The sequence below is a fragment of the Dreissena polymorpha genome, chromosome 5 (assembly GCF_020536995.1).
Source record: "Dreissena polymorpha isolate Duluth1 chromosome 5, UMN_Dpol_1.0, whole genome shotgun sequence".
NCBI lineage: Eukaryota > Metazoa > Mollusca > Bivalvia > Myida > Dreissenidae > Dreissena > Dreissena polymorpha.
The window spans coordinates 28,435,761-28,463,260 of record NC_068359.1 but is presented as its reverse complement, the minus strand read 5'-3'; the positions used below and the strand labels follow the sequence as shown (position 1 = coordinate 28,463,260).

Here is a 27,500-nt window from a genome sequence, read left to right as displayed (position 1 = left end):
CTAACGCGCGCTATCTGAAGTAAAATGTCCATTTTAAAGCGTTATTATGTCTATTGGACATCCGACGCTATTATCTTATGCACATGACGTACAAATCTCAACAGTAAATCTGGACACTCGCACTACGTAAGCTCTGCCCATGAGCCACTATAGGCGGTGCATTTTTCAGCAAGTTGACCTTTTTTCTGACTCCGCCTACAATCTAGTTGTAAGCAACTCGATATCCAATCAGCCGTTAATGCGAGCAAAGCTTTCTAACGGAAAGTTTTTTTTCCAGGTTTGATTGAAAGTAGCATAGCTAAGTAATATGTCCATTCAGAAGAATAACTGGTTTGATGTCATAAATGACATGCAAATGAAACTAAGCACTGAATAAAACAAGGATATTGAATTTAAACAAGAGCAACGCATAACGGGTGCCACGCTCGGCTGCGAAAGCTTGTCAGATTTTTTTTTAGAGGTCACAGTGACCTTGACCTTTGACCTAGTGACCCAAAATGGGTGTGGCGTGTAGAACTCATCAAGGTGCATCTACATATGAAGTTTCAAAGTTGTAGGTGCAAGCACTTTGATTTTAGAGCGAATGTTAAGGTTTATGTTAAAGTTTTATATTAGAGGTCACAGTGACCTTGACCTTTGACCTAGTGACCCAAAAATGGGCGTGTAGAACTCATGAAGGTGCATCTACATATGAAGTTTCAAAGTTGTAGGTGGAAGCTCTTTGATTTTAGAGCCTATATTAAGTTTGATATTAGAGGTCACAGTGACCTTGACCTTTGACCTAGTGACCCAAAAATGGGTGTGGCGTGTAGAACTCGTCAAGGTGCATGTACATATGAAGTTTCAAAGTTGTAGGTGGAAGCACTTTGATTTTAGAGCCAATGTTAAGGTTTTAGCACGACGACTACGGCGGACGGCGGACGTCGGAAGTCGGACGGCGGACGACGAGCTGGCTATGACAATAGCTCGGTTTTCTCCGAAAACAGCCTCGCTAAAAATAACTCTTTAGTATTTAAATATTACTCGGTAAGATTTAGAGGCATACGCCTTTTTCCTCTTAGAGATTATGCTCGTTATTACTTAATATGAATATAACTCAATGCTCACACATCGCGATACGTCAATTGCGCATGTTCAATGATTATTATCCCTTCCCCCATTTCAGTTGGTGCATAAACTCGTGTAAAATGAAGGACGTTTGTTCTTTTGAAAGTCTTAAACACATTTATCGTCAATGTAAGCCATGCTTTGCATAAAAATCGATATCGTTCTTATACTTGAGTATAAATAAATAAATGAATATTTATATAAAAATTGCTGAATATAAATAAACCTGCAGACCCAGACACGATAATCAGGGTGCAGAATCAACGGGGTTTTCAGGAATTTGTACACGGGATGGACAGAGTGTTAATAAACCGTAAAGAACTTTATTTTTGCAAATATCTTAAGATATTGAAGTTGAAATTTTGCAAAATTGTTTAGTGCATTAAAGACCTTGCAGTTTGTGCCGATATCTTCAGGTATAAGGATAAAGCTTTGAGTACGTCTAAAATCGGTGACAAAATTTCACGTTGCGTAAAGCATTATCGTGCAGTACACATGAAATTTTTGAACAAGAACACAGGTTTATCAAATAAAGTAATTCTGATGTATTTCATATTGCCATAAGCAGCATAAAAATTAGTCTTTTATGGTCTAGTTGATTTTCTTACTAAAATTATTTTTAAAAATTATTTGAAAAAAAAGCAGCAATAACCGGTGTGTATACATCCATTAACGTTTTATTGGGAACCCAACAAAGTCACGTAATCCTGCACCCTGATAATGACATCCCTACAAAAGGCAACAGTCTTATAAAGCGGGTGTACATACCGAATTTATAACATGGCTTCTGCATCTTTGTTACTTCCCAATGTTTTCCGGTTCATGGACCAGTATTCCATACGGTACTGTCCAGCCAGGTTGAAAGAACATAGTCAAAGACGGCTTCTGTCTCTATTGACATTGCCCGGTCAGCATACCTGGATAAATTTATTACAATATTTGAAAACGAAATTTTTATGCACTGTCTTATTACTGTATATACTAGTACTTGTATACTTGGGCGAATACATGTTGGAATTAAAAAGTGTACCTGTTGAAAGCGTAATCTGTATTCCGGGCAGAAATGGAATTGCCACTAACTTTCGCATCAAGTGGCATCAATGTATTGACGGCCTCGCGTCTCTCGTACGTCGCCTAAAGGTACGCTGCGTTTATGCACCTCACAACGGCCTGGCTCCATCATAAGCGCACACCATAGTGCTGAAATATTAAATGTAAAGGTTGAATGAAGATTTGGCATCTACCTTTTTACATAATTGCACATGGAATAACTCTTCTCACACTACTACATTATTGAATAAGCTAAAACATAATACCTCATGAATAACGCGACTAACGCTACCAAATGATTGAAAAAGGTAAAACAAACCGACCTCAAAGTCCGTCACAAAGCTTTGGACATCTGGTTAATCTCGCACAGGCCTTAAATGTGGCGAAATATTGTGACATAGTTTGGAATTCTTCTTCTTGACACCATGACCAAGTGTAGGCCGGGGAATCTGCCTCTATGAATCTTAGTGTCGCAATAAGGCCTGTACAGACTGCAGTTCACAAAACGGCTTGCGGACGACGTGGAAAGTGCCGTTGAACTGCTGAAGTCTTGTCACGTTTTTGGTGGTGGTGAACTTTGTCCTTTGTTATATTAAATAAGTACATTTGTTCAATTGCAAGTATGTATAGTAATGCTTCTCATTGGGCACGTTTGAGGATGAGCTTCGACGCCTGTGGTTTTTGAAGGTTGACGTCTGTGGCGCTGAAAACTTGTATAGCCTCTTCTACTATTCGTGACCTCCCGGTGGTTATGCGGACACCATCTTCAACATCTCCACGATGGAGACGATTTCTGTAATCTTGTTTCTTTCTTCTGTTTCAGATTATTTAGAGGTTTACAATTAATTTCTGGTGTGTACGAAATAATCACCAAATAAATATTTAGTCCTAGTTTGCATACTATTAAGTCGGTAATAGAGGTATTATCTCTCACTCTCATAGTATCGCTCCTCCTCATAGTATCGCGCCTTTAACGAAAACCTTCAAGAAGTGCTGGAAAGTTAATGTTTTCTTCAATTTTTGGAAGTTGTAATTTATTTGATGGTTATCCATGACTATTACGACGATCATTCTCATGATTTCCAGTGTTCGTTGGAAAGTAGGTCATGTTTATTCCAGGGTGATGCTTTGATTTTTAATTACGTAACACACAATTCTGTTAGTTTGTTTATGGATTAGTAGTAGTAGTAGCTTTATCAAATGTTTTATATGCCGATTATTTTTGAATAAAATGTAAAACTATTTTAAGAACAACATGAGCAAGAGTTTCGTTTTTCCATCAATTAACTTTTTTTTAGAACAAGCACATGTGCATACTAACAAATCTAAGCAACCAATCAGAAGGGCCGATACTATTTTGTGAAAACATTGCGGTGCAGTTTTCGTTGTTATGTCCAAGAATACACTATTAACTATAGATTGACATATAACACATACGTGATTTGTATTTGTTCACTTCCAAAATCCGTATGTATTCATTAAGAGGGCCGATACTACGGAAAGACATGGTGTATAAATCTACTTGTTTGAAAAATTGCGTTTCTTTTTTTGGTAAAAGAAATAAATGGCAATTTAAATTAATTTACTGGCATTTGGTAGGAGCGGATGCTTTTTCATTTTAGTGCATGAAAAACTTGAATAGAAATAAAGTTTTAACAAACTTTAATCATGGGAACCAGACTGCGTGTTGGTACCGTTTTGAAATGTGACCGTATTGACGCATCCAGAAATTCTTCGCTCCCGGTTAAATCTCAATCTCTTGCACGACGGTCACATTACATTCACCTCTGTGTTTGGCTCAGAACGAACTATTGTTATGAAAGCGTCTCATTCATGTCATGATCATTCCAAGCGTTCATCAGTGAGGTTACAGTATACTAAACAATCTTTTGCACGACGGTTACATTGCATTAACTGCATTAAAGAAAACCATATCATACCATGATATCTTATATCAGTCTTAATTAATTATTATAAAATTGATCTGTTTTTTTTTGTTAAGAAACCGACATACATAAATACGTCGAGGCAATGCCTAACGTCACTCAATAAAAAATATGTACAATTGTTTACATTTGTGAAGTGCGTGGAATGATTACATCTGTGTAAATGGGCAATACAATAGCTCCAAAGAGTTGCATTAAAACTCACAAGTTTTTGCACGATTTATCGTACATTTAAAAGTCATATTTCTTAACTAAATGCATGCAATCTTAAATATCCACTCAAATATACATTGTATGCGTTTGTTCGGTTTTAGCTATTTGGTAGACAAAATGGCGTGCTGAGCCTTATGCAGAGTTGTATGTGAGAGCAAGGAACGACAACTCTGCGTGGAGATTGGTTAAATCTAAACAAACAAGAAAACGCGGCGACACGAATTACCTAAGTCTACCCAAATCTTCCCAAATATACCTAAATGTACATAAATCTTTGTAAAAATAAGTATTTTGCATCATGTTTGTGTGATGGGAACTATTGTTTTGTTTTATGCTTCATCTTTACTCGAGCCAATATGTAATTTTTCTCAAAAAATTACCACTCTGGATCAGCAGACGATTTATTTCATAAATCAATATCTTACGGAGGAATCCGAGATAGCCGATGTATCACGATTGAAAAAATTACTTCAATAAATATAGGTTCCACACCACTTACTTAATGATTTTCCCACATCTACCCAAATCTACACCAATAAAAACTAATTCAAATGAGTTTTGTCATAAATTTTGAGACAAATATAACAACCTGTGGTTGCAATAGCATTGTGTCGCCAAGACAACTAATGTCTAAAAAATAAAGAGCTAAAAAGATAGAGCTTAATCACGGTACGTAATAAAACAAAGAAAAGCCAATAACAGCGTACCGAAAGCGCGAACTGTTAAATGTAAGTACTGAACTAATCTGATGACCAGTTAATTTTTTAGTTAAATAATAACATGAAACTTTTTTATAAATTAATTTTTCATACACTTTATCGTAGAAATTGATCTTAAACGCGCTACATAATTTAAATTAACGATGTCGGCCTATTAAACAATATGCAACAATGATGACGGGAATCAATTTCGTGACAATAAACACATTAATAAAGCAACCAAAGAGCACCTTTGTTGTTACAGACAGGGGTTAAGTTTTGAAAATTTGGTACCATTCTTATGGTTTAGTCGTTAAAATTTAAATTGAGATAGGGGCGGGTAGGGGCGTTTAGCGTAGACGTTAATGGCACGTTTATTAAAAACTATTTAAGGCACTCGATTGAGGCTTTCGTCTGATTATTTGATGTTTTGTAAACCAACTTGCAATACTGACTGCTCGTGTAAACATGTGCATAGAAATATAAATTGTATCAAGATTATCACTTTTGTTGAAATCATGATCAGTTAGCGTCGTATTTGCTCTAGCAGAAATAAAATTTATGTAGATAAAGCATACTGTAGCATACTAAACAAGCGTCTAACTGAATGGGCAGAGGACAATACTATTTTATCAGATTCCCAAAACGGGTCTTGACCAAAAATTAGCACTATAGACCAGTTATGTACACTGACGTTAATAATACAGAGCCGCTTGCGTACTCGTAAACCAACGTTTACGGCATACGTGGACTTCAGTGTAGCATATGACAAAATTGAACGTCGTTTATTATGATAAAAATTAAGTGCATACGAAGTAAACGGCATTGATGAAAACGCTTAAATCCATGTATTCGAATGTCTTTTAAAGTGAATCACTACAAAGCTGAAACTTTCTATGTAAAATCTGGTCTTAAACAAGGGTGTTTGCTATCTACGCTAGCCTTTAACTTGTACATAGATGACGTAAGTCACAGCTTCAACGCCAGTAACGTTGGAATAGATATCGACGACAAACTGATTAACCACTTCTTCTATGCCGATGACCTTGGTCTTATTGCTGAAAGCGAAAAAAATCTTCAAAAACTACTAGGTATCTTAAGTACATGGTGTAAGGAAAATAACATGACGATAAACACTAAGAAAACTAAAATAATGCACTTTCGCTCCCCAAACGCAGATCGTTAAACGCCGTCCTCACTTGATGTGAGTCAAATAGTGTATACACAGACCATTACAGGTATCTGGGACTCGTACTGACATAACATTTAGACTTGAATATTACCGTTTATTTTGTAGCTAACGCAGCAACTCGTGCTCTCAGGTTACTCATATCCAAAGATAAAGCGTTCTGAGGGATGCCGTTTGATGGTTTCAACAAGCTCTACGATACAATAATATGGCCGATCATCAGCTACGGCGCCGCCATATTTGGAGCTAAGGAATTATCCTGCATCAACGTTGTACAGCACCACGCAGGAAGATACTTCCTTGGCGTCGGCAGGTGCACACCGAATGCGGCTGTCAATGGGGACATGGGATGGGAACCTCCGATCGTCCGTCCGTGGAGGTGCATAATGGGACACTTCTTCCGCTGTGTGCACATGGACAGCACGCGACTGAACAAACATGTTTTCGTTTATTACAAGATTGTAGTACTGATTTATCTAAAACAAAAAAACCCCAATATTAATGAATTTGCGATTCTAAGATTAATTCAGTCTTTAATTAAATATTTTTATATGAAGGGAGCTATAAAGGCCGTTTTAATGGATTGAAAAGATGTTTACATGTATATGTATTTCGTCAATAATGACTACGTTAAATATCGTTATGTTTAAATATAAAGCACAATAGTATTTTAGGCCACCGAAAAGCACTCCCGCGTCAGCACAGAAGCACCGAAAAGCACACAATTTCTCTATATATGCATGAGGTAGTTTGCCAACACAATGGATATGTTGCCCACCCGTTGCCACGTTGAGGCCACCTCTTGTAAGAGCCAAATTGTGAATTTCATAAAAGAAATTTAAAAAAATAGGCCGATATGTACAGATGTTGTTAATCAGTTCCTCGCCTCCTTATCAACCTGATGCCTGTTGCCTCGTACTGTTTCTTATCATTATTGTATATATTACATTACACCATCAGCAGAATACTGCGCTTGGCCGCTAAAAAAATTGTGGATTGCATCAAATTAAAGGTCAAATTCCGATTGCGCTTTATGTATTACAATGTTTTATTATTTCTTTTTGGTTGAGTAAAAAAATGTGAACAATGTATAACATATAATATTTGTACGTAATTTATAAAAAAGAAATATAATGATACACGTGATGTTTATCATTTTGTTAAGTGCGCGTGCCATTGAACGTTGAGTTAAGCGAGAGTCTACACTGTGTATTAGCAACCTGCTGTGGTGATCCCTATCTTATCAGCTCAATACACAGGCACCTGCATGCTACTGCCTTAAAAACTCGTTGAATACAATAATACGAACTGAATAACCTTTTAATCCGTTTTATTTACCATAATATTAGTTTATATACGCGTTCTATGCTAAATAATACAGGTAATATCATTAGTTGATGTGGATATCAGTACAGTTAATAAATGTCTATATATTCAAATCTTAGCATACGCAATTTTATAATCCCGAAGTAATCTTATTTACTGAAATATGATCTACGGTAGCTAGAATGGATCAACATCACCGATGATTATTTTAATTAAGTTCTCAGTTATCTGTTCTTTAAATAGAGATAGCCTAATTAAAGAAGGCGATAATGAAGTGTGAAGGTGGATATTAAGAAATAAGATCCATTTTCGCATGACACTAGCAGTATAGCATGTAGTCTTATATACATAAGACACATTTAAAACATGGATACAATATAAATAAGACACATAAGAATATTTCATTTCTTCAAAAAATAAGCACGTAGACACATATAAATAAGATACATTAAAGACACCCTTACAGATAGAAAAGGTAGTGGCTGACTAGCTTAAAAGGTAGCCGAAATGGGTACCCTGGATGTAGCGAAAGTCAGCCAGTAGCGGCTAGGTTGCGGCTGAGTAGCCGAAACCTATAGCCGGTATTGGCTACCATAGCCGCTAGCGGCTACTGTAGCCAAAAGGTAGCCAGAAACAGAACACTGTATACTATTTCCATTAATTTGACAAATTGTTAGCCGCTATCGGAAACTGTAGCCGAAAAAGTAGCCGAAAACAAAACTTTGGTACAATAACCTATATTAAATGAACAAATTGTCACCGTGGTCGCCGTGGTGTAATGGATAGGGTGTCCGCCTAGCGACCGGGAGGTCAGGGGTTCGATCCCCACCGTGGGAGCGTTCTTTAGATCTCTCCCAAAGACACCAAGTACTGGTTCTAGGCCCAGGAAACGGACTCGAGAGCGTTCATATAAGCCTTAGGCTTTCGATGCAATCGAGCTAAAATAAATAGGTTTAAACTAACAAATTGTCAGCCGATAGCGGAAACTGTAGACGGAAAAAACGAACGAACGGACGGACGAACGGAAGAAGGGACGAACGAACGGACGGACGAAAGAAGAGACGAACGAACCGACGCACGGACGAACGAAGGCATTGCGAATTCAACGGCACAATTCAGTCAAGAAACCCGGTCAGCGGAAACGTCCGACTGCATAACGAACAACCCCAATCAAGTTTAAATAGTGTTCAAGACTCACGAATTGACGGACGGACGAACGAAGGGACGCACAAATGGACGAACGAACGAAAGAAGGAACGAACAGATGCACGGACGAACGAGGGAACGAACGGATGCACGAAAAAACGAACGGACGAACGAAATAAGGAACAAACAGATGGACAAACGGACAAACGAACGAACGAAGGAACGGGCGGAAGAACGGACGGACGAATTGACGGACGAACTAACGAACGGACGGACAAACGGAAGAAGGGACGAACAAACGGGGCGGACGAAAGAAGGGAAGAACGAACGGACGCACGGACGAACGAAGGCACAAACGGACATACGGACAAACGAAGGAACGGGTGGACGGACGAACGAACAGACGGACGAACGAATTGACGGACGGACGAACGGACGGACGAAATAAGGGACGAACTGGCGCACGGACAAACGAAGGAACCGACGCACGAAGGAACGACCTTAGGAACGGACAGACGAACAAAGGAACGCACGGACGGACGATGGAACGAAAGAACAGACGCACGTACGGACTGACGAACGGAAGAATGAACGAACTGACGAAGGGATGAACGAACACACGGCAGAACGAAGGAACAAACAAACGGCAGAACGAAGGAACTAACAGAGGGACGCACGAAGGAACGGACGAACAAACAAACGGACATACGGACAAACGAAGGAACGGGCGGACGAAGGAGCGGACGAACGAACGGAAGGAAAGACGAACGAACGGATGAACGACCGTACGGACCGACGGACGAGCGAGCGAACAAATGAACAAAGAAACAGGTGCCCCTAAAAATAGCACAAAAACAGGTGTTGACACTGAAAGTTCTGGTCAAAAGGGTTGTTTCCGCAAGCCATGCAAAGCAAACTGACTTTGATTATCGCAAACTGACGTTGGTTATCGCAAACTGACTTTGGTTATCGTCAAGATACACCTACCAAACAGTCATGTCCTTAATACAATGGATATAATGCGCGGTTATTCCGAGAGCATGCATGTATATATTAAACCTGCAGTCCGAGACACGATAATCAGGGTGCAGAATCAACGGGATTATCAGGGATTTACACACGGGCTTGACAGAGTGTAAACACAACGTAAAGAACTTTATTTTTGCAAATATCGCAAGTTATTAAAATTCATTTGCAACAATGTTTAGTGCATAAGACAGTTTTTCTTGCAGTTTGTGTCGATATCTTCAGGTATACGAATAAAGCTTTGTGTACGTCTTAAATAGGTGACACATTTTCACGTTGCGTAAAGCATTATCGTGCAGTAAATATGGAATTTTTTAACAAGAACACAGGCTTATGAAATAAAGTAATTCTTATGTATTTCACATTTCCATAAGCAGTATTTCACATTGCCATAAGCAGCATAAAAATCCGTCTTTTATGCACTAGTTGATATTCTTACTAAACAGTGTTTTAAAAAGTTATTTAAACAAAAAGCAGCAATAACCGGTGTGTATACATCCATTAACGTTTAATATGGAACCCAACAAAGTCACGTAATCCTGCACCCTGATAATGACATCCTTACAAAAGGCAACAGTCTTATCAAGCTGGTGTACATACCGAATTTATAAAATGGCTTCTGTTCCTTGGTAAGTTTTCAATGTTTGCCGGTATATGGACCAGTCTTACATACGGTACTGTCCAGCCAGGTAGACAGAAAATAGCCAAACACGGCTTCTGTCTCCATTGACGTTGCCCGGTCAGCAGGCCTGGATTTATAAAGGCATTTTATAACAATATTTGAAAACGAAAGTTTTTATGCACTGTCTTATTACTGTATATACTAGTACTTGTATACTTGTGCAAATACATGTTAGAATTAAAAAGTGTACCTGTTGAAAGCACACGGAATCTGTATTTCGGGCAGAATTGGAATTGCCACTTACTTTCGCATCAAGTGGCATCAATGTATTGACGGTCTCGCGTCTCTCGTACGTCGCCTAATAGCACGCTGCGTTTATGCACCTCACAACAGCGTGGCTCCATCTTACGCGCACACCATAGTGCTGAAATATTAACTGTAAAGGTTGAATGAAGATTTTGCATCTACCTTTTTACATAATTACACATGTAATAACTCTTCTTACACTACTACGTGATTGAACAAGCTAAAACATAATAACTCATGAATATCGCGACTAACGCTACCTTTTTACATAATTACATATGGAATAACTCTTCTCACACTACTACATGATTGAACAAGCTAAAACATAATAACTCATAAATAACGCGACTAACGCTACCAAATGATTGAAAAAGGTAAAACAAACCGACCTCAAAGTGCATCACAAAGCTTTTGACAACTGGTTAATCTCGCCCCAAACCTTGAATATGGCGAAATATTGTGACATAGTTTGCATTTCTTCTCCTTGACATCATGACCAAGAGTAGGGGCATCTGCCTTCATTAATCTTAGGGTCGCAATAAGGCATGTACAGACTGCAGTTCACAAAACGGCTTGCGGACGACGTGGAAAGTGCCGTTGAACTGCTGAAGTCTTGCCAGCTGTTTGGTGGTGGCGAACTCTATAGTCCTTTGATAGATAAAATAAGTAAATTTGTTCAATTGCAAGTATGTATAGTAATGCTTATCATGGGCACGTTTGAGGATGAGCTTCAACGTCTGTGGTTTACGAAGGTTGACGTCTGTGGCGCTCTATAGCCTCTTCTACTGTTCGAGACCACCCGGTCGTTATGCGGACACCATCTCCAATACGCCACGATGAAGACGATTTTTGTCATCTTCTTTGTTTCTTCTGTTTTAGATTATTTACTGGTTTTACAATTAATTTCTAATGTGTACGAAATTATCACCAAATAAAGATGTAGTCCTAGTTTGCATACTATTAAGTCGGTTATGGAGGTATTATCTAGCTCTTACTCTCATAGTATCGCTCATCCTCATAGTATCGTGCCTTTAACGATAAAACGTACCGTCAAGAAGTGCTAAGATAAGATTAGATTTATTTTGAGTCGGAAAGAGCTAAACAACAAACATAAGCTCAGACAGCTTGTACAACCGACTATTAAACATGATGAATAAAAAATAACAAGTTTATAAAAACTGAAAGACTGCAAACAGTTTGTACTACAATTAAAAGGCAAATATACATAAAAATATAAAGCATGATATTACATCAGATATGGTATCCTGGTGTCACCAGTTTTCGCCGATGTAAGAAACAAACTGCTTTTTTTACAATAACGAATACACACAATTTTAAAAACTAAATAACTGAGAGGAAAATAGACCACTTACCAATACAAATTTAGTGTTTTTGTTGAGTTATTTCATGGCTTCAAATATGTAAACACATCCATTTACAGGTCATTAATATTAAATAAGGCAAAGCCTCAAAGCGAGCTCGATTAATGTTTATTAGAAGAAACTAAAAAAAAACTTTAATAAAGATGATATTTAAATAAAAAATTTATAGGCACTTCCTAACAGAAGAACGTACGTGGAGTTCTTAAAGACTGGTAATAATATAGGCACTCGTATAAAAAAATAAGGAAATGAACTTTTAATTATTATGTTAATCAGCAATTAAAAAAACAAACGGACCATATTAAATGGTTTCATGTGACCTGATGAACAGAACTTTTAGCCCAAAACCCCGCCCAATAGAAATTGTCACACTATCAGTTGCCAGCCTTGCAACCACAGGTTTACCTACGAAGGTCAGATCGGGATTCGAACCCGAATCCACCCATGAGCCATCTGATGATAATGATCATATGATATTGGCCTGGGTTGCTCAACCAATTAAGCTATCTAACCTCTTGAAAAATATATAGGTAAACTGCAATGCTGTATAATAGCATGATTACCTTGCTTAGGAAATTTTTACAAAGAATAACATTTAATTGATATTTTGTTATGATTTAGAACAGTATGTTGTCAGTTCAAAAGCTCACATGAGGTAATGTTTGAAAAGCCCACAAAAGCTTCTGTTTGTAAAAATGGTGCTTATTTGCCGACTGTGTATAGATGAGATAAAATCACCGTATTTTGCACAAATCTGGTAAAATATATATGGGTCGAATACCAACTGCGGATAAGAGCAACAGAACAGTCCTTGTAACTAAATAACTCTAATATTTTTAAAAGTAATTATCTAAACCATAAAGTGACCTATACTTTGATAATTATGTATACCTGAAGAGAAGATAGATCAAGGTGAAAGTTGCGTAACACATGAAACTATCAACAAATTGTGCAGCAAACAGTATATACCAAGGACATATATTAATCTAGTATGTATGTCCTTGGCATTACCTTTCTAAAACACTAAACAATCAACTAGAACAAACAATGTAAAAATTTAGAACATCCAACTGTTGCTACCTTCTCAATCATAATTTTCAGGTGCACATCATCGTCACTGGCATCAGCAATGATTTCTCCATGTTGCATACTGTACTAAGATTTCACAAGGGCCAGGCAGAATATTTGTTTTATTTTCATTTTATAGCATTAAAAGTCAAAGTAATTTCAAGTTACCATAATTGAGGAATAAATGCAATGTAGGTCAGCGATAATTATGTCACCCACCAAAACATGTTATTTAATACCATTGATATAACACTTTAATAATTTTACACTTGTGAGTTTATATTTTTTTAAGTACCAAAATACTAGGATTAAATTTATTTGTATATTCCTAGCTTCTGTTTAAAAGTCATTTTGGTTAGCGACTGTCACGTCACCCACCGTACTCAAGGTAGCGACTATCACGTCAGCCACCGTACTAAAGGTAGCGACTGTCACGTCAGCCACCGTAGTAAAGGTAGCGACTGTCACGTCACCCACCTCAAAGTTATTTATATCTTATTTGAATTTATTTTTTTAAATATGATTAATCACATTTGATCACACCTTTTGATTGCTTGAATCAATCACATTTTATAGTATCTATAAATATTGCACTATTTTTAGTAATTATCAAATAATTAATTTAGAATGTTCTTTACCAGAAAGGTTAGCTCAGATATCAATAAGGGAACTATCTCCCTCACTATGAGATATTGTCAAAGGTAGCAATATTTGTTTGAATCATGCCATTTTGTGAGGCATAAACATTAAGCTAAATTCTTGTATTTTTTTCAATAGAAGAGAATAGATATCTAGAATATATTTTGTGATGAGATAATAAAGTTTGGTCATGTTTAAATGATACTCAAATGTGATTTTCCACCTTTAAATTTAAATGTAATGCATGACTTAGACAGTGAAAGAAAAATAAATACACTATATAAAATGATTATGAAATCGAGTAATTGACTGTGCAGGTTGTTGTTTTGACAAATTTGGTACCCGAGTACATGCCGAACCAATCGTGTTTTTGTTCCTCAATGGCAATCGTCCAATAAATAATAGCACTTATTTGTTTTGTCATCATTTAAATACAAAATGCGAGTAGCCGTTGTTGACACTTGCTATGTACACACACAACGGTGACGTCATTTGTTACTTGGATAAATTTGGTGATGACGTCATCGAACGGGGAAGTCCCTGAATGAAGACAAATGTTTTACACGAAGAATGCTGATGCTTTATTCAAAATATAGCGCTCTAGTAACAATAAATACAGAGAAGAATTTTAGAATATTTAAAATCCGTAAATTTGATCATTTTTATCTATTTTATCATTATGATCAATCAGGAGCCGCTGGTTATTTACTTCGAAAATTTCCAGTTCCGGTTTCGGATATTGCGGATATCCGGTTATTGCGCGCGCAGATACCAAACTTTTCAAAACAACAACCTGTAGATCTACAGTCAAATACACGTGTTACCGTAATGCGAGATTCGCTCGCTATAAATAAATAAATGTCAGCGTAAGTGACGTTACCTATTTTCGCCGGTTACACATAAACTGGTTTATAAGGGTCGTTCAACAAGTTATGTAACAGCAAGCAAATGTAAATATTAGATATTAACTGTCAACATAATAGGTTTATATTTTATGTACAGTTTATACACTATTTTTTTTTATAATATTTTTTTTTATAATATGATTATAGGTGCTACCTAATTTACGGGCAAAAGCTTTTTAAGTTTTTTTATAACCATGTATTTTTAATAAATATATGGACATGATTGTGTTCAAAATATTATAATTGTTGCAATAATTAAGTAATGCATCCAAAAAAATCAATCTTAAAACGAGTTACATGTTCCAAGCTTAAAGATCTAGCATCTTATTTTTTTGTGTTTTCTAGCCACAGGAATTTATAGCTGGTTCGGTGTCTGTGGTATAGTGGATGTAGTGTCTGCTAACTGGCTTAGTCACTGGGAGGTCTCTGTATTGATCCCTTAACCCAGCAAACAATCTATATGGGACCCATATGGGTCCCATGTGGGCACCTATATGGGCCCCATGTGGGCTGCCAACATGGGACCCAGATGGGAAGTGCAACCGGGCTCCACATGGGTCCCATCTGGGCTGCCCCATGAAAGTATATGGGGCAGCCCAGATAGGACCCATGTGGAGCCCGGTTGCAATACCCATCTGGGTCCCATGTTGGCAGCCCACATGGGGCCCATATAGGTGCCCACATGGGACCCATATAGGCCCAACATGGGCATCCCTTTTACTCAATATGGGCTACATACAGGCAGCCCTTTTACTAAATATGGGCTACATACGGGTAGCCCTTTTACTCAATATGGGCTACATACAGGCAGCATTGTACTTAATATGGGCTACAAACTGGTGGCATTGTATTCAATATGGGTACACAGAGCCTGTAAAATTTTGGACAACGCATTAATGGAAATTCAGGTTATGTTAGAAATAATATGTAGGCTGCAAACATGAAATACTGTGTTAAATTGAACATCAGACAAAAGATTCTTGTACATGTACTTCCAGTTTCATTTTTTAAATGTTTTATCTATTTCTTCTTGCTGGAACAGAGCGATATCAAAGGGTTCAAGAGCTAAATAGCATTATCCTGCAAGAAATACAAGGTTTTTGTTAAAAGACTTAAAAATTTATTAAAGTACTCTCAACTTTTATTCACATAAAGTATTACACACATATACATGGATACATACATAAATAGCAGGAGGATCCCACGTTAACTATTCTACCAGAGAATTCTAAAATAATATGGTGATTCCTAACTTTTTGAATGTAACATCAGCAAAAATATTTTACATGAAGTTGCTAACGAAAACATGTTTCTATCTAATGTTCTATCCGCATGGAGTAATGTTACTCATAATCTATAAACCCAAACCAACAGTTGAACTATTTTATGGAACAATAATGACATAACTTCAAACAATACGACGTTTTTCTATAACATTATATATGTTGACCAGTTATACAACTATAGAATTAAGGACTCCTATTATTTTGATATAAAATATATATTACATATACAGAATACCTTCAAGTATTTTCCTGATGTACTACACATTACTCAAAAGCATACCCATGCATATTAAATCTTTAACCAATACAAATAACACACCATGTACTCAAAGAACATTTGTAGAAAACATACTTGCAAGACTAAACAAAATATTTTATAAACTAGAAATTAAAAACCCTGCAGAAAAATAAAAAAAACTCAAATAAATGGCAAATCCTATTTCGAGAACAAGTCCATATTATTATCTTTGATATCTTCATACATTCTAGTGTTTTTCGTAATTGCACATGATATATATATATATATATGTCTTTTAAAACCTTCAAAAACTGGAATGCTGTTTCTTCTTTTGCAAAGGAATATATACCATTTCATTTCCAGATAAAAAGAATGTATGCTTTCTTAGAAAATGATCCTTAAAGGAATGGTTTAGGATCAATGGAGAAAGAACTGTCAATTACATTTACAACATTGCTTAATATATTTGATAAAAAAGCTTGAACTATGCAGCAGTCCTAGAAAAGATGGATCGTAGCTTCATCACCAAGATGCTCTTCAAACTCATCTATTTGCTCAAATGTTCCAATCGGAAGACTGATGGCAGTTGCATTGGCTCGTCATCAGTAGCTGACCTAGCCAAGAGCCGATGCAGCATCCGCTTCATTTCCCTGTTCTCGTCTCTCATTGTTTCCAACACCGTTAAAATCTGTGTAACTGCATCTGAAGACAGAGTAAAAAAAACTGTACCTAAAATTATGTTGACAATAATATATATCACAGCTGGGTCTTATATAATTATATCGGATGTGTGCCGATATAACGGCAGCGGGCCCGATTTGTCCCAACAGCTGTTGTACAGCTAGGGCTGATTATAGCAACTTGCACCTATATGCCTGTCAACGTCAATTTGTTTCTTTTATTAGTAGAAGTATGTATTATTATAGATTACTAAATGACTGTGTATTTTATATTTTTTCAGTTGGATTATCTGTTTACATCAATTATTTATGTAATTAACTATCATTTTATAAGCAGTAGTTCCAAAACTGAAATTATTTTAAGTTAAAGTTTCAAGCACAAAAATTAGTTCAGGGTCTTCCCCAGGCCATTTAAGCGCCCCTTGCCGGGGCGCTTGAATTTTGAAATCAGAGTCACCGGGGCGCTTGAAATTTTCCGATCAGTGTATTCTTCAGTAAAAGAAAGTGGAGATTGTCCAAAAAAAATCAAGGTTTTCCTATCAGTGTATCAATATTCCCTGTTTTAAAAGAGCACTCGGTACCTACTTTCACAAGTAATCGCCATAAACACCACATGGGGTAATGGATAATCCACTGATAAGAGAATAGCATGACGCGCGTATCGATTATTCTAGCCACATAACACGGTCATTTAAATGCTGACAAGGATGTATCTGGTAACTTTCCAGTCGTCAAACTGTGAAGTTCATCGTCCAATCGGTTACGCGAATGCTTATGAGGGCGGGGTTAACTATCGACCATTAATTTTGATTGACGTCGGGCATGAAGTAAGAGTTTATCGCAGCTTGATTAGTAAGAAGTTGTACCATTTGAGTAATATAAACCGGTAATTAGTACAGTACAGAACATTAAAGACGGTTTAGGGCATCATCATCACACCTTTTTACTGTAAACAAGTGTTACCTTTGACTCATAATTAATACGAGAAATTAATTGCAAGTGGTAAACAATTAATTATTATAGCGAGTAAGTTGTGCAAATGACTACCGGTTACAATTATGTGATAACAATTTATTTAATTCCAGTACATGTATATTTCAACATGTCCATTTATAGAACTGATTAACCTCGTTTTTCTGACATTTATTCGACACGTAATGCGCTTAAACAAATTGTCGTTGAATTAATTACGCACACTTGTTAATGTTTCGTCCGATAATCGATAGTTAGAAGACTGATGATGGCAACCGGCCGTGATCCTCGTGGACAACGTGAATTTCATGCATAATTCCGTCAAAACATTTATTCGACCCGTAAAGTGTTTAAACAAATTATCGTTGAATTTATAACGCAACGGTTAATATTTGTTGAAATCTCAAATGGGAATAATTAAATTTGTAATCCAAAACCCATTCCCGTAAGTCGATGTTAACGCGTTTTTAATCCGAAACACACTTCCGAATGTAAATGTAACCGCAACGTTAAATATTTTTGCTTCAAATTAGCAGTGTAAATTTATTTTGTGTCGAATCTTTTTCTCAATTAAAAAGAGCGCGAAAATTATGCAGCATGTACAACGTCGCGTCTATTGCATACAAATGGCGTGTATTGAGCGTTTTAACAAGCACACAACAGGTCAGGGGATTGACGCATATTCAGAGGCAATATTTCATCAAATCTATAAATAGTCACTTAAAAAATGGCAAGGTTTGTGTTAAAGAAATAACTGAAAGCTTTTATCGTAAATATTTACCAGAAAAAGATTGATAAAAACGGAATAAACGGGATTATCGGGTAATAAATAGAAACTTCAAAAATAGTAAGTATACAGTAAAAGAGTCGGGTTGAAACGGATGTATTGGGAAATCGTTCGAGTCGGGATTTTACTATCTGTGCGGAAAAGTTTTAAAACAATTAAACAATATAAAAAAAATATATTTTTAAATGACTGGAGAATTTTTTTTGAAGAGTCATAGCGCACCAAATGACGTCTTTTGACGCTGTTTTTCTTTAAGTTATAACGCACCACAGAACGTGAATTGACACGTTAAATTTAAAAATTAATCAACGTCGGGAGGGGACACCCCTCCCGATCCCACCCCCAATCAGCCCCGGCGCGCCTGCAAAATTTCCTGGGGAAGGCACTGTAGTTACTTTGTCCTATGAACTGGGAAGGCTCTTCAGCTGGACTTAATGGGAGTGACCGGCCTCTGTCATGCACTGCTGGACATTCCTTGTAAAGACGATGTTGGCAAACCAGGTGGTGGTGAATATTTAATTTTCTGAAATAAATTTGTACAATAAACATTATGAATTTAATTATTTCTTAATACACAGACTTTTTTAATATTCTGCAAATATGTGTTTTAATAATCATTAAAATTTGTCAACAGGCAGACAACCTTGGCTTGCGTGCAAGTAATCAAAGACCTATAAAAAAAACATTATATTATACGTTTAAATTAATATTATATCAATGTATAGTATAAGTAAGATTTATTAGCATTAGCATGATTACTAATTTAGTGTTCCATTTTTTCAGGCATGCGCCTGTCTGCTATAAATAGTTTGTAGTGAATTTTAGGCAGAATCAAGTTGAATTAAGCAGTTTAACTAAAAGATTGATCTATGGCGACAAACGAACGTTACGACTTACGTCGCGAAAATACATGACAAAGGCAAAGCGATGAAGGATTCTAATAATTTGCACTTTAAATTATTAAACGCACAGGCATTCATTGAAGTAACAGATAAATAAATAATGCGTGATCAGCAATATATATCTGATTTCAAAAGAAATATATAATTACGTGTATAATATCACAATTTAACAAATTACCGTTTTGAGTGTTTTGTTTTGGATGTTTTCGCGAGGCGGAATTAACATCTGCGCATGCGCATATTATTTAAATACTTTATTTTTCTGCGCGATTATTTAAATTAAAATTATCTATTGAAAATGACTTCATATTAATCATAGTATATACATTATTTGAAACAAAGCCATATCAAAAACAGAATTTTCAAAAAAATGTGCGCCCGATAGCTGATTTTGTCCTTTGTTGGGCGGCCCAAATGGGACCCGTATGGGCAAAATATTAGCAGTTGAGATCAAGTTTGTCATAAATACGTTTTAAAAAATTAGTTTTTAATCAAATAAATAAAAGTTTATATCTTTTTCCTGATAGCGCAATAATATGGGACCTATATGGGACCCTTAAGGGCATTCCCATATGGGCTAACCCATATAGGTCCCAAATGACTCCCATTTGGGCTTACCCATATGGGTTTGCCCAGAAACAGCCCGGTAGCTGATTTTGTCCTTTGTTGGGCGGCCCAAATGGGACCCATCTATTTTTGGGTAAAATATTAGCAGTTTAGATCAAGTTAGTCCAGCATACGTTTTAAGAAATGAGTTTTTAATCAAATAAATACAAGTTTACATCTTTTTCGTGATAGCGCAATAATATGGGACCTAGATGGGACCCTTATCGCCATTGCCACATGGGCAAGCCCATATAGCTCCCAAATGACTCCCATATGGGACCCGTATGGGACCCATATGGGCCGCATATTATTTGCTTATGCATTGATTTTCTATTTTTGGGTAGAATATTAGCAGTTTAGATCAAGTTAGTCCTACATACGTTTTAAGAAATGAGTTTTTAATCAAATAAATACAAGTTTACATATTTTTCCCGATAGCGCAATAATATGGGACCTATATGGGACCCTTGTGGGCATTCCCATATGGGCTAGCCCATATTGGTCCCAAATGACGCCCATATGGGCTTACCCATATGGGTTTGCCCAGAAACAGCCCATATGGGACCCATATGTGCATGTTTGCTGGGAAGTGGTTAATTTATACCAAATTATGCGACTATCGACCGCTAACTCATATTGTGCGTATTTGGTATAAATTATAATAATAATAATGTTTAATAAATACGCACAATATCTATGAGTTAGCGGTCGATAGTCGCATAATTCGGTATATATAATAATAATAATAATTTTCAATGTCAAATATCTCTAAAAGCAACAGACGTAAGGTGTCTTCTGATTGGCGAACACTCAAGGGTCGGTGAAAATTGAACGTTGAAGTACATTACAATTTACTCGTTCTACCAAGTAGGTCTTGTAGACTTTCGACGTCATGGTACGTCATATAGACACTAAGTACTGGTCCAACCCAGGAAACAGTTTGTTTCATCAAATGTCTCAATTCAACATGACAGCTTGCTAAAGCAGTTGCATTTAGCATACAGTACACTGATTTAACATAATCAAAATCACGTGATGTGTCAAATTTGACAGGATTTTTTTTTAATCCAATAAGTTTTAGACTGTCAAATAACACACACTACGTATTGAAAGCCATACCTGGAGCTTTCGTCTGTATATCACTGACTTCATCAGAAGAATGATTTCTACTGTTGGGAAACGTTAACACCACTAATTGTCTTCTTATTTATTATCAATGTATAATTATGTGTAACAGCATAACAACATACTTGTTTCGCAATTAAAATATTTAATAAATACAGGTATCTTGCAGGTTTCTAATTTTCTTTCGCAAACTATTGTTGAAAAGTTTAAATTTTGTCGCCAATAAAAAACTAGCCATTTTGTAGCAATTCTAAAATCACAGTCTAAACTGCAAACACTTAGCTGTATAGTTACAATTTGAATGCAAATATTAGAATGCATCATGTTATATCATCCATATTTTTTTTATTTAAACATTCAAATAACACATAACACAGTACATATATAAAAAGGTATGTGGTATTGTGTGGAGATACAAAACACTTCACATCATTTATTTGCACATAAAATAATAGTTACAAAATAAGTAAAACTAAAACACTGTCATCAACCTACATTTCAAGAATATTTACGTATATGAAATTACAAAGTGGTGTTATTGTATTACCTTTTACAAAATTAACATTGCTGGTTTTGTACTAGCCATAAAACATTTATCATGGATTAACAAGTAACAACCAATTTATTAATTACACAATAGAACGGAAATCATATTAATTGCATTATGCATTTACTAAACAAGCTATTTGCTACTGTTAAGAATTACACTATCTTACAAAAAATGATCACAGGTACTTAGTGCTTTTACATACTTGTGGTAAGTTTTGTATTACTAGTTTGACAATTATCGGCAGACACTTGTCGATATACAGACAAAATTTGCATGGGAACTTTCATATTTTTTCAGCATAATTGCCTTCAAATTGTTAATTTAACAACCCTTTGACATTATTTGCACATCTGATCTTATTATACCATAGCTGGTTTTTGTTTATAGATAGACATATATAGACTTTTCAAAGTTCTATAAAAGTCCACACATGTTCCATCCAAGTAAACAAACAGAACCAATCAAGATCACCACAGATAATAACTGTGTGTATAGCTTTGGAAATTTTGATAGTTCCGGAATCCCTACTTTGTTGATTTCTGTAAACCAAAACTGTCAGTTTTGCTGGATAGAATGGCTTGTATGATGCCCAGCTCTTGCCTAAGCAGAACAGCTTCTAAAAACTGAAAACCAACAAATATCTTAAAATTTGATCGATAATGCAGACAATTTATAAATGTCTTGTTTTTTGTTGATTTCGAATCTGGAAGATTTTTTTACGTAAGATTGTGGTACGAAAATCCAACGGTATCGGATTTTGTGGTTCTAGGCCTAAACTAATTATAGTGATATGTAACCTTCCGGGATATCGGTAAAGTGCGAGCAGACGAGGTGTAAATACGTAAAAAATTAAAACTAAAAGACTAAAAAGTTAGATCGGAATATCTTTAAATTTTGTGAATAAATGTGTTTCTGGTGGATAACAACGACAACTTACCAGAATATTGCTCATGATCACAAGTAAAACTTCTTTCTGAGAGCGAATGGAAAATGCGTCACAAATTCTGACAAATAAACAGTAGGGTGCCGTTATTGAAATACCGCGAGAATACTGGAAGAATAGAGATGCCAACTATAATGTTTAAAACAAATAATTTTTTAACAAGCGTTTGTGATTTGTCAGGATAATAATAACAATAAGATATCGAAAAGATCAAAGCAAATAAATTGGACAGAAATCTGAGATTCGGCAATATATTAAAGACGGGTTATATTCACCTAAATTGTGTTTGGTAAAGACTGTCACTATATGTAGTGAACCAGTCTTCGGCTTATACCCACTGAAGAAGAGCATTCTGGGGAGATAATTGAGTAATGACTTAATTCTGGAACGGTTGCGAAGAAAAACAAATAATGCGAGAATATTTAGTGCAATTCGCTACACAATTATGATGTCATTGATATAATTTTTCCTGAGGTATGTATTTACATGTGATTTTGCATATGTCAAAGTGTTTTTGATTTGTTCAAGGTCATAAATAGCATCGCAAAAATATATGTCGCGTGGCATTTTTATTTGAGACGCATCCCTTTATGGTATTCTTATGTAATTTTATGGTCTAAATTTCCATATGTATGAACGGTCAACGCCCGCTTCACGGGCTTTTTCCCGTATAAATTAACTGTCAACATAATATGTCTGTATTTCATTTACAATTTTAAAACTGTTTACTCCTCTTTGCTTGCACATTTTGGGCACAGAAACTGATCACCCCTCCTCAATACTTGTACAGGTGTGCAAAATTTTAGATGAACCCAACTGTCACAAATGTCACATTGTGGCCATTTTACCAAAGTCAGACTAATACAGTATTTTAGTTCTGCGGGTGTGAACAGTTTACACACGCAGCACTTTTCAGAGTCGTCAACATCGTCCTCAGAGGTGTCAGCTTTATGATGAATTTCATCCAAGACATTTGAACCGTTCATAGATGAGGTACCATGTTTATGAATTGGGTTTGTAGATGTTTTTGAGGTTGATGATTTATTTTTAACTTCCATTGATGATGATTTTACAAACTTTGTTGGTTTATTTCTATTTAGATGTTCTTTTACCTTATTGTACACAACATCTTCAGTAATTGCTTTACCTGCGACAACTTGACTAAGAGTTTTCCTTATTTTTGCAGGGCGAACATTATCAACGATTGGCGCGCATCGTTTGTCGAAAAAATCAACAGCTGTTTCATGAGACTGTACCACTAATTTTGTTTGGGCGGTCTTTGCAAAAGCAAGAGATGGTGCACTAGCAATATCACTTACGACATTGGCATTGAATGGGTGTATTCCACATCGACGGAAAGCCGACTGAATGTTTACGGGTGTAAGCGTGGCTGTGTACACCTTACATGCAATACAACATCATTTTTGGTTACAACATAACCCGCAGTAACTCTAATGTGATGGTGGCATGCCGCATTCCATGCATTTTCAAACGGACCGAAACATGAGACGTCAATGGGTTGAAATATGTGGCTACAATGGGGCGGAAGAACAAATAGAATTATGTGATTTGATTTTGCCCATTCAATTAAACCAATTGAGACATGGCTTTTATGACCGTCATACAAGATTAGGATGGGGTAGTTAGCATCACGTGTTGGTAGTAAAGGTTCAAGATAGTATTTTTTGTAATGGGAAAATATGTCGGTATTGGACCAGCCAGAATCAGACACTGTCCCATACGTTCCTGGTGTTGATCCTTCTAGTAGGGTTGCGTGCATTCGGGCACCAGAAAATATTAAATATGGAGGAAGTTGTTGCCCTGAAGCGTTACCTCCACCAATAAGGGTCACCGTCTGGGACTTACCAGCTGTCACCGCCTGTGCTTTGAAGGCCTTGCCTGTTACAATTTTAGGTGGTTTGTGATTTGTACTGAGACCTTTTTCATCAATATTGTAGATTCTGGCTGGCTTGTCTGTCAAATGATATTTGGTTAATATATTGTTCAATTCTTTAAAATAGTTTTCAATTGTCGTCTTAGTGGCACTTCTGGCCCTTGCTATTTCTAGTGACTGAGGTTTTTTACCTTTAACTCCGGCCATCTACTTAAAAACCCATACAACCATTTCAAACTCAACCTATCCCCTTGTTGTTTTATTCCCTATTGAATGGCATAATCAGAGGCCAAGTTAATTGTTTCTTGTCGAGAATAACCCATGCCAATTTCAGCCATAGTTTTAATATGCTCACAGAGCAATGCTTCCTGGTTGATATCTGTTTTAAAGTGTTGATCGGAATACCGAACTTTTTAGCAACCCTCTCAACAGGAAGCCCTTGTTCAATACACATATTGAACGCATTTGTCAGATCATCGTGTGAATAAGTGGCCCTTTAGCTGCCTCTTTCCGAAGGAGGAGCCTGAAAATATACTTTGTAAATCATGAGGTGTGATAAGGAGATATATTACGCATTTTTCACGGGCTTTACATATGCCGACACAAATTTGACATATCGCGTCTATGTGACGTCATACTGTGTTTGCTGCACATTTTACAATTAAGATAATGAACAAAGTCACACTATTTAAATAATAACATAGGAAGTAACAGGAACAAAAAAGGGCATTAAGCAAATTTGCATTTTGTTGCAGGTTAGTTTTCATCTGTTTATTTCTTACCTTTCGGATGTCCATTTTAAAAAAAAGAAATCACGGTGTATTCATCCGTGACAATGTTGTTTATTCTCGGACTAGGTCAACTGTGCAATCTCGTGTGACGATATATAAGTTATATTGCACCAAATGTTATCGGCGAAAATAGGAGAACGGCGAAAATAGGTGACGTGACGATACTTTAAAAGTTTAGATTTGTCTGCATTAAAAGTCAGATAATTTTTTAAGATAAAGAATAAAATATCCAGCTAGCTGGAAAGTAAATGTTTTTTCTTCATTTTTTTGGAAGTTGTAATTTATTTGATGGTTATCCATGACGTTTACGACGATCATTCTCTTGATTTCCGGTGTTCGTTGGAAAGTAGGTCATGTTTATTCCAGGGTGATGCTTTGATTTTTTAATACGTTACACACAATAATGTTAGTTTGTTTATGGATTAGAAGTAGCTTTATCAAATGTTTTACATGCCGATTATTTTTGAATAAAATGTAAAACTTTTTGTAGTGAGTGTGTGAATGGGGGCACATTATTCAATCAAAGCCGTGGAGGTTTAATTGTATTTATTGACGCTGACCAATATAGCCATGACGGAAAAGACCTACACAAAACAATGACAATATTTTACAAACAGAACAAAACAAACGATACTACGAAATATGAATTAAATAAACTTCACATTAATTGAACTAATTCACACACATTTCATAATGCAATAATGCACAATGTCCAATAAATGAAAACTGTTTAACTCACCAGGTTGGAATAAAACAACGATTATGGACTTGCGTCCACTAGACGGTCTTGGCAAATGCAAGCGTGGTCAGTAATTTCATAATGAAATCAACAGGTACATTTGAATGACCAATGAAAATCTTGCATCGGATCAATTCTAAATAACGATTGGACATGACCACAAGTGCACGAGCTTTCATGGGTGAACGAACACTGGCGAGAGGACGAAACTCCCACAAAGAAGTAAATGTATGTTATATAAAAAGGGAGATAAGAAATTGACCTTACTACACAGTTCCCCTCTTCTTCTAAATGTCTCCGGACATTTTAAAATATAAGTCATTCAAAAAACATTTAAATTGAAAAATTGATCTTTTGAAAATGTTTAAGTAAAATGCAGCACATAGCATTACAAATTGATTTTGAAGTTGCACACTAAGTGTTACTTAATTGAAGAAAATACAAACACCAATCTATAAGTTGCAAAGATGACAATATTAACCTTGATATACGTTTAAAATAATAAAACACAAACTGCACATGTTTTCCTACTACAATCTCAATAGAAAACGAAGAATTATGTCGAGATAGTATTACTCAACTTTCTGCAATATGAGCAGTATGCAACTGAATTAAAATGGATTGTTTCAACTTGTAAAAATACTAAGAAAACATGACACACATATTCGTAATAGCTAACACCTTACGATCACATTAAACTCAAAACACATCTATATTGGTCTCAACATTTAACGAATAGACAATCAAAAGTTCAAATAATATAGAAAGAAAACAATACATCAATAACATAGAGAATACAACATATTTCTCTGTAAAGAGACCTCACATTTAAGTAATATTTGCTTAAATACTCATTCACATATTTGGATTTATTACAACATCTTACAATGATATTACCAAATAGAGTTTAACACGGTCATGATTAATGACAAAAGAACATATCAATTAATTAATTACTAGACAAATGTGTAACTTTGTACACATATGCTAAAAAACACATTTTAAACACATCAAAGAGAACACAATTAATGTCTATGTGATGAGCTCTCAAACTGCAGTAATATTTGCATTATTACTGAACAAGAATATTTGGATTTATTAAATCATCTTGCAATGATATAACCAAATAATGGTTAACATGGTCATGATTAATGAACATGGACAAAGCAATTAATATTGATGCAAATGTGTAAAGTTGCACAAATATTCAAAATTCTTTTAAACATAGTTTGCACTGATGATTACAGAACAACACAAAAAATGTATGTAGCTGAAAGCATGATTTGACATACTTAAATCAACCAACATTCACAAATGGCAATATGACCTCCCATATTAACAATTTTCAATAACAAATCACCCAT

The 27,500-nt window shown here is 35.9% G+C and overlaps 1 long non-coding RNA gene across 2 annotated transcripts; it reads right to left on the bottom strand.

Moving 5' to 3' along the window:
• Positions 1-15,720: 15,720 nt before the first annotated feature.
• LOC127882148 (uncharacterized) lies at positions 15,721-20,632 on the bottom strand. 2 transcript variants are annotated; one of them, XR_008050423.1, is made up of 3 exons: positions 19,667-20,632; positions 18,982-19,109; positions 15,721-16,849 (listed from the first exon to the last, which is right to left on the bottom strand). It is a non-coding gene; the product is annotated as an uncharacterized LOC127882148 (long non-coding RNA). The 2 variants fall into 2 exon arrangements; XR_008050422.1 differs by lacking the exon at positions 19,667-20,632 and having other exon boundaries at positions 18,982-19,660.
• Positions 20,633-27,500: the final 6,868 nt, after the last annotated feature.